Genomic DNA, 9,072 nt, shown 5'->3' on the forward strand with positions numbered 1-9,072 from the left:
TCTTTATCCAGCTTTGTTGTGATTGTATTGCTCACTGAACCATCATAACTGCGTGTATTATACTGTACAATTTTTATTATACTGCCCCCGGTGGCCAAGTCACACAAACCAGAAAAGCACAAGATTGTCCATTGAATTGAATCAAAAATTACTGCAAAAATGTTTTGTTATTTGATCACATTGAATAAAAGGCCCATCAGGGGCCTCTCATTGGTCCTTCCGTTGAACTGAGAGCTGCCGTGTGTGTCGGTGTCCCGTGAGTCACGCTCTGTTCTGAGCCGTCTGCCGTCCCTTGGCCTCTTCTTCGCATATGGTGCAAATGAATGAGTCACCATGGAGCAATGAGTCACAGACATGTGAGGAAGGTCTAGTTTGGTTCAGTGATACACACCAGAGGGACACACCATAATGCAATTATTTTTAATAATCCCATGGCTCTCCTCCCCTTTTTTTTAGCTTTTTTGGCCGGGAGGAACTGTCTTGTAAAAACAAGTAAGGAATGGAATTGAACTGAATACTGATTCTATGGATATATGCTTAATTGAACATAGGCTGTAGTTTAACCCTTGAGAAGGTGTTCACAAGCCCCTTTTAGAAATGACATTCCAAAGCATACGGATCATATGTTAAAGTGAGTCGTTACATCATCAGTCCACCAAGACATCCATTCATTCAACGATGACAGCAAAAACTGACAAAATAATTCAAACTAAAATTAGAAACAAATATTTTCGTTAGATATATTTATTGCGGTTTTACGGCATGGCTGGAAGATGGTCAATTGTATGGAAGTTGGGGTTCTTGTGTCACGTAGAAGCAACATCATCTACGACAGCCAATAAAACAACGCCACCAGATGACGTCGCTTCTTGGCAGTAGCCGTGATTTTGGCAAATTGGCTTCCCGTCATTTGTCACTTAACTCAGACCGAAACTTAACTTTTTCGTTTAAACTTTAGCGACTGTTATAGACTCCTTGTATTTGACTTGTGGATGGATTTTAAAAGAATATTTTTGACAAATTTTTCCTTGAGATACATCAGAAAAACTAATGAAAAAAAACTAATACTAAAACTAATAAAAACTAAAACAAAGTATTGAAAAAAACCCTAAAATTATTAAACCCACTGTTAAAACTAATCAAATTAACTACCAATATGTTTAAAAAAAAAAAAAAAAAAAGCTCAAAATAAAAAAAAAAAAAACAACTGATGAAAACTCTCATGGTTTTATGACCCTGGCTCGAGGTGCCTCGAAATTCCTGACGATTGTCACGTACGCTTTGTACAAGACTCCACATTCTCCACTTTGCTGCACTTGGGTCAAATTCTCAACACAGCCATCATGCAAAGGCGTAAATAAACACCCTCATTCTCCGCTATTGTTGTCATTCTCCGTGATGCGTTCAACGCTGTGTACAATTCGCAGGTGACTATGACCAATAATGCAAACAAAAACAAACGACATTGGTCATTACTATGTTGTAAATGTCACGAATTACACAGCGTAACAGCTGCTTTTAACAATGGAATAAACCGAAATTTTCCTTCAGATATCAGTAAGTTAAATGACTGCGCAATCTTGGCCACGTCATTCTTCCTCATCTCACACATGATCATTTTAGTCTGATCATATTGCCAGAAGAAGCTGACTTTCGTTGGAATGAATGAGGATGATTGATGTTTTTCTTCTTTCGATGGATACTTTAAATACTGATTGCAGATGGGATATTTGATCGCAATTTTTCCCTCATGGGGAATAAATGAAAATGTAATCATAAACACTCCCGGCAATATTTTATGAAACACTTTCATATTACGACGAGTCAAAATGAAGACATAAAAATGACAAAACAGCCCCGTTGCACATGCAGATATTTTTAACATTAAATTGTCATAAATTGTGTAAAAATGAGAAGGAAAAAAAAACAATAAAGCCAATCACTGTTAAAAAAAAAAAAAAAAAAAAAAGAATAAACGCCAACAACTGATGCCAAGTGATGACGGGCATCATAAAAATTTTATTAACCGTACAGGCAATATTTTAAGTTACACCTTCGCTGACAATTATACAAAAAGACAAACAATAAATCATCCGTCTTAACTTGATTACTCTCGATTGTGAAGGTAATGTCTCTCACTTTTTCAACACTCTTAAACCTTGACTGTAAAAAGAAGTTAACTGCTATTAGAATAAATACAAATATGTCAAGTTTAAAAATGCATTTAAAAAAAAAAAACTTAAAAAAGGGATGCATTTAGTTACATTTTTCCCCATCATAAGATCTTCAGTAACTTGACAGGACATGTTTTATAAAACAAGGTAACATCTCATTATTATGCAAATGTAAAAAAAAAAAAAAAAAGCTAACCAATGCTAATATTAAAACATACAGAAATTAAATCACTCAGATTTATTAAAAATGTGGAACGTTAATGTGGTTTGTCACTTATATATATTTTTCATTCTCAGAGTTCAAAGACTTCATATAACTTCCCATGAATTAGACCTTATAATGTGACTATCCATTAATTTTTATAAAAAAAAAAATAAAAAAAAAATTGGAAAGACTCACTAGACCGATTGTATTTTCGTTGTGGAAAGGAGTCCTTTGTGGGATTATCGCTGTTTATTCGCAAACTGCACTTTTAAAACTACACTTTAAAGAATAATGGATGACTGTGCCCTCAGGTGGACGGAAATGTGCTTATTTTGCAAACTAGAAACAGGGAAGTAGACTACCTTGAAAGACATCCTGATGTCATGTTCAAACAGGAGGACCTAAAACAACAACGACTGCCTCAACGTTAAACCTGCACTTATGAAAAGTCTTCTTGAAAAAACAGCAAATATTAAAGCTGCACCTTATGGGAGAGGCCAAAAGTCAACTCGCATCCCTGCCTTTGTAGAGCCCGTGTGAAAGTTGGGAGGAGTCATTGCTTTTCAACAAGGACGAGGACAGTTGATCAAGTTCTGACCGTGTGGAGTTGAGTTATTGAGGGTTTGGTGTCTGTCTTTTTATGACTGGATTCTTGAAACTTTTTGGTGGGTTGTGGGTGTACTTGGTAGGACTACCAAATTTTATGCTGCTAATTAAACTGTTTTTTCAGACTGAATTTTAAAAACAATTCCGAAGGGTGAGCACAACCAAGCCAAACAACCCTAAAGGTCTTTTTTTTTTAATCTTGCATTTGACAAATACTGAATTTATTTAAAAAAAAACTAAAACTAATACAAAAATCAAAGTAAAAAACTAAAACCAAGAATTTCTGAAAAGAAATAAAAATTAATACAAATTTAAAAAAACATCTTTAAAAACGAATTAAAATTAACTGAATTAAAAAAAAAAATAAATAAAAACCAAAAAAAACTAACTATAACAAAAAACCCAAAACTATTATAATCCCGCGTTCTCATCATGATAGTCACTTTTCAAATTGAATGTTGCTGAGTAAAATTTGCTTGCGCCGAATTTACAATAAATAAATAAATAAATCAATTCCAGCGTAGCAAAACCTAAAATATATTGTAGGCTCACATCTGTGACCCCTAAAACATGTAAAATTTCACCACTCTGCAAAATTTGGTGAGTTTATGAATATGGGAAAGCCCCCAAGGAAACATAAAAAGACATTTTAAGAAAGTCATTCCACTGCATGCTCTGACCCAAATCAGTAACGCAAACATGAAGAAATCACTCATGGTAGTCAAATTGTGGCTGGCATGCGTCTGAGGGTCTGCTTTTTCCTAATCAGGCCGCCGACCTCGACTCGAGGCTGCACGCAAATCCCAATTTGATGAAGGTTATTAAAAGGGATTTCTCAATGGGATTGTTAATGAGATTTCATTCAATAAAGGAGGCGAGCAACATAGCGTTATGTCACAAAAAGGTTAATTATGCTGTCATAATAAAACAAAAATTAGACTGGATGTTATGATGTGATTGATTATTGAATGGTAGAAATCTCTGTTTTGCATTCTTTAGAGTCCAAACAAATAGGGTTCAAATGAAATTTCATTGCGATTTCGATTTTGGTTTCTCTCATCTCATAAAAAGGTTACAGTATCATGGAAGAGAAATGATTTATGTGCAGAACGGCACGATGCTTTTACAAATTCCCTACGTTGTGAAAGTGCCTTGAATGCACCACGTTGCTTGCGTAATGAGCATGAAGCGTGATGCGATTTCCCTGAGTCACCTTTAATCTATTTAACGACACGTTAGAATTCACTGTAAAACCAAACATATCACAATAACTCAAGAAGAATTACTCAAATTGTATTTTTAAATACAAAGTATAGTTCTTTTTTTTTTTTGTTTTTTTACACGCCGCTAGCGCTAATGCTAAGGTCAATGGAGGATCCCGTTGACATGCTAACGAAACATTAGCATCAGCTTCGGGAGGGATATTCCTTCAAATAACGAATATTCACACACAAACGCTGTGGGAGAACACACAGGTAAGATAAAACCACACATTTTTATTCATTTCTGTGAAAAACGAGTAATTTTAATGGAGCTCAATCACACTTTCTTCTAACTCATTTTAAGTGCATGTATATTCTATCCAAATTAACACCTACATTGGAATTTATATTATATTTACGGTCTTACTCATTTATTTTCTCGTTTTTTCTCGTTTCAAGCATTAAAAGAATTTTCCTTTCCTTAAAATATACAATAACTTTTTTTTCAAGTGATTAAACATTTCCATATGACATGGCACGAAATATGATCCCAAAGTCCCAAGTTAGCCTCGTAATTCCCGACAATTGTGAAAATAACGAAAGATAAAATCAATATGATAACAAGATTATAGTAATGCTTAAGAATGGAAATGCAAGAGTCTTCAATTTCTCTTATTGTTCTTTACAAGGTCATTTTTATCATCCTGATATGAAGAATGTTATGCTATGACGTTTTGCGATAATGTCACAATAAGATATTGCGCAATAAAAACTGTTCCTACCAATCGATCGATAGATGTGACTCTAAGATATTTAGGCACTGTTGTCATTCTATGGTGTCATGCATTGCTGTCATTTTCTGATGTCACACGGAATTAAATAACGCTCCAATGGAACGTGTCCTGATTTGCCCTAATTTGATTTGCACCCATTTCGTTTTCCACTTGTCCTTTGTACTTGTTGCGGTCGTCATTTAACCAACCACACACACGCACACGCACCGCGCAAGGTGTGACCCAATGACGTCTTGTGCCGAGCGGCGATAACCTGAGAGGTTTTCTGCCTTCCTGTCCAGCTGCACTTGACCAGAACGACAACAACAAACACGCACGCAGGAATTCATTATTCAGCATGCACCCACCTGCCACGACATTAGGTACACCTGCAGCGTCAAAGTCGGAGGTGGACAAACTTTTGTGGGTCAGAGGTCTCATTTGATAGAAATAACAGATTGGATGAAAAAAAATTAGAATGTGGTAATCATTCCTTTTTCTTTGTATTGAATTGGATTAACTGATACAATAAATTACGAGGAATATACATCTCAGTTTCTCAGTAAGCTGCGGTAATATCCATTGTTCTTTGCAGAGGATAAAGAATTGATGTCTGTGAATATTGTTATATTATGTCCACTTTTCTTTCATCACTATTTGTCTTCAAATAGCCATTGCTTAAAAGGTTACAACACATCATTAGTGCTTCTGTAGCTTTTTTATTGTTAGCATTAAGCTAAACAGTCTCATCTAAAACAAAGCTATGTGGTTGTCTTAAATAACCAATGCATAATTTAATGCAGAAATCAACTGACAATGTCGATTAACAGCTTGAAGCTTTTTTTTGGAGTTATTTACTATCTGAAAAACTGCTGCTTGTTGTTAAGCGAGTTATGATTACACGATGATACACAACTATGCATATCTGCTGATTTACAATGGTAGGAAGCCAATTTTGGGGATTTTTGGCTTCATCTTCAACCTACTCTGAGTGCCTTTAAAATTAGGCGTAACTTCTGGTCATTGAGGCGTATCGCCTCCATCCGTCACACACCTGTCTCCATCCCAGTGACAGGCTAACATCATCTTTGAGTCACCCCATCAGAGCAGCTCCGTCAGTCATCCTCTATGTTGTTTGTGGCAGGAAGAAGGCGGAACGTCGCCAGTCCATCACTCAGTTGTCGGCAGATAGCGAGCAGACAGGAGGCGTCCTGATGACAGACGGCTGTGATGGGTGTCTGGTGTCGCCTTGTGCAGACCTGTAAGGCTATACCGCTCCTGTAATCAGCACTTCTTTTACGCTTTCAACCATTATTTAGTTATATGAAGACACATGGATGTTTGGTTTGAGTACAAACCCACAAGACACAACATGAGGTTCACCAGCGGAATCAAATGCAAGGGCATTTTAAAAATTCAGCCCCATGAAATTTGGTAGGAAATCTAGCATGAGTAGACCCACAATAAAGTCTCAAGAACCGAGTCAGCAAAAATGACACAGGAAGGGGATCATTTTGGTTGAAGCAATCATTTCCGGGTCCACAAAATTTCAAGGCACATTTTTGATATTACATTTCATTATTATGTAGGCGGAGCATGGTGCCAAAGTTTGTTCAGTTGTGTAAAATCGCCATTTGGGTGTTGGCCTTAGAAGAACACTTGGGAAAGTGGATCAGATTATGGATGGATGGAGAGAAATGACCCTAAAATGGCAATGTCAAAGCAAAATGGCAGACTTAATGTGTGTTTGAACGTGAGCATTCTTGAGAGTTTTTTTGTGGTTCTACCCATGATTAACATTTCTCCCAAATGCCTTTGGGGACTAATTAAATTAGTTAAAGCTAAGTTTTTTGAGCTATTAGAATTTTTTATTTTTTTTTGTGAGTCATCAAACTTTGCCATGCTCGGCCCACCGCAATGACAAAACCACATTTTTTTGCATTTCAGCATTGTTCATCTGGCAAGTATACATGGTTCAAATTTGGTACCAGTCAGAAAAAAACTCTGGGACAAGTTCTTCTCTGAAGGACAGACACTTGGAAATGGCGCCAAAATTAAATCTTTAAGTGCTCTCTGACTGATTAGCGACCAGTTCAGGTTTTTAGTCCGCCTTTCGCCCAAAGCTCACTGGGATGGATTCCAGTACTTGTCAACCATGAACAGGATAAGCGGCGTTGATAATGGAAGGATGGATGAAATCTTGCCCCCAAAAAAAGACTAGCTAAATGCGTCTTTTGAGTTCTTGACTTTTTTTGTGGGTCTAGTCATGAGTTACATTCTGGCCAATTTCATGAGTTATTCCAAAAGATGGGAAAAACTCAACTACAGCCACAACAACCTGTGCATGTTACACAGGCTGTCCGTCATGGAACATGTTGAAGCTGGAATTGCAGCGTAATCACTGAACTATGGACAGCATGCAAGGAATCTCATCCCAGAACACTTTTAGTGGCAGTCACGGAGGATTGAACACTTGGACACAGTCTAACCCTTGTGCGTGTGTTGCACTCTAGATGTGTTTTGCGGGGGAAACAGCTGAATTGCTTTGAATTGAATTTGGCCAGACTTTCCCATGGTGCTTTTCACCGGCTCACATTTTGTTGGTAGCAGGAGGAAATGAATGAAGTGGGCCAACATTGTTTTAGCGCAGCGCAAACATGTGCAGCTGTGTAGACGTGTGTTTATACTGCACAATTAGCTATTATTACATGTGGGACAAAGCAGGACGTGCTATTGGTAAGGTCCATTCACAAATTTCTCGCTGGGTCACACAGCTGTCAGGATGTCATGACCATACGGATAAGTTGCGCTGACCTAAAACCACCTTTTAAAAAATTCCTGAGACTCAACTTTTATTGACTTCTGTTATTTTGCTGTAATGGAGGAACAATGTTGTCAGGATATGTAAGACCACCATTGATGGAAGCAACAAACGTTTAGAGCAAATTTAAACAAAGATAGGGAAAGTCTTCCTTGGAGGACTGCACTGAAGAGAGAAAGCTTAAAAAAAAAAAAAAACAATAATTAGACATAATAAAATAATAAATAATTTATATATATATATATATATATATATATATATAATAGGCGATCTTTCTTCAGCGATTGATTGATTGTATTAGCAGCCTTTACATGACAACCTGAGATAAGAAAGCCAGGGGCTTATCTGCAGCGTGACTGTCAAGCAAAAATGTGTGTGTACATTCTTGTCTTTCTATGCTCGTGTGGCACAACTTTAAATTGTCATCAGCCTAATAGCATAGCTGTCCCAGTCATACGTTATTGTAAAGCAAGAAAATATTTTTTTTTAGCCAGGATGTTTTTTTTTTTTGATTCAGTGATCATGATTTATGTAATCGTGTGTTTGCATGTTCTTGTCTTTATATCTTCATGTGGCACAACCTTTGCCAATCCACGATTATTACATTCATTTGAACTGCATGTGCGCTTGTCTCACAATGTTCATGTGGCACAACCCTTACATCACTGATGTGGTTGTGTTTCTTCTTGCCTTTCTGGCTTTATGGTGCACAATCCATTCATGTGTGTATCTGAATGTCTTGCGCGTTTGTGTCACGTGCCAGCCAATAAACACAAAAAAGGCAGCCTCCCCCGTCAGCCAGCGTTGGCAGACATCTCATTTTTTCCAGGATTAGGAAACATCTCGTTTCCAATATCTGACGTCTTCACAAGACGTCTGACAGATGCGGGTGTGTGTATGTCTGTTTGTGTGTTTCTGCGTGAATGCAGATTTGTCAGTGACGTGATCAGACAAGTGAAAAGAGCAGAAGAATAGTGCACTGCGTGACTATGCAAGACACTCCAAAGCTTGGAACTTGACGACTGGGCGGTGGCCTTAAACGGATTTGACAGCAACATACCTGAACATTCCCGTGGAAAAATTACCCATAATCATCCTGCCATTACATTTATGTTGTACTTTGATGCTCCCCCAGTAAAATAGTTTAAATGAGCAGATTGAAATGCCATCACCATGCCATGGTATCAGGATTGTTATTATCGTTTGGGGATTTTGAATTATAGTTAGTTTTTATTTTGTTTTGACTTTTGTTTTTTAAATTTAGTTTTAATTAGTTTTTAGGGCATGATTG

This window comes from Idiotropiscis lumnitzeri, chromosome 13 (genome assembly GCF_059441095.1).
Source record: "Idiotropiscis lumnitzeri isolate Australia: NSW breed Sydney's pygmy pipehorse chromosome 13, RoL_Ilum_1.0, whole genome shotgun sequence".
Taxonomy (NCBI): domain Eukaryota; kingdom Metazoa; phylum Chordata; class Actinopteri; order Syngnathiformes; family Syngnathidae; genus Idiotropiscis; species Idiotropiscis lumnitzeri.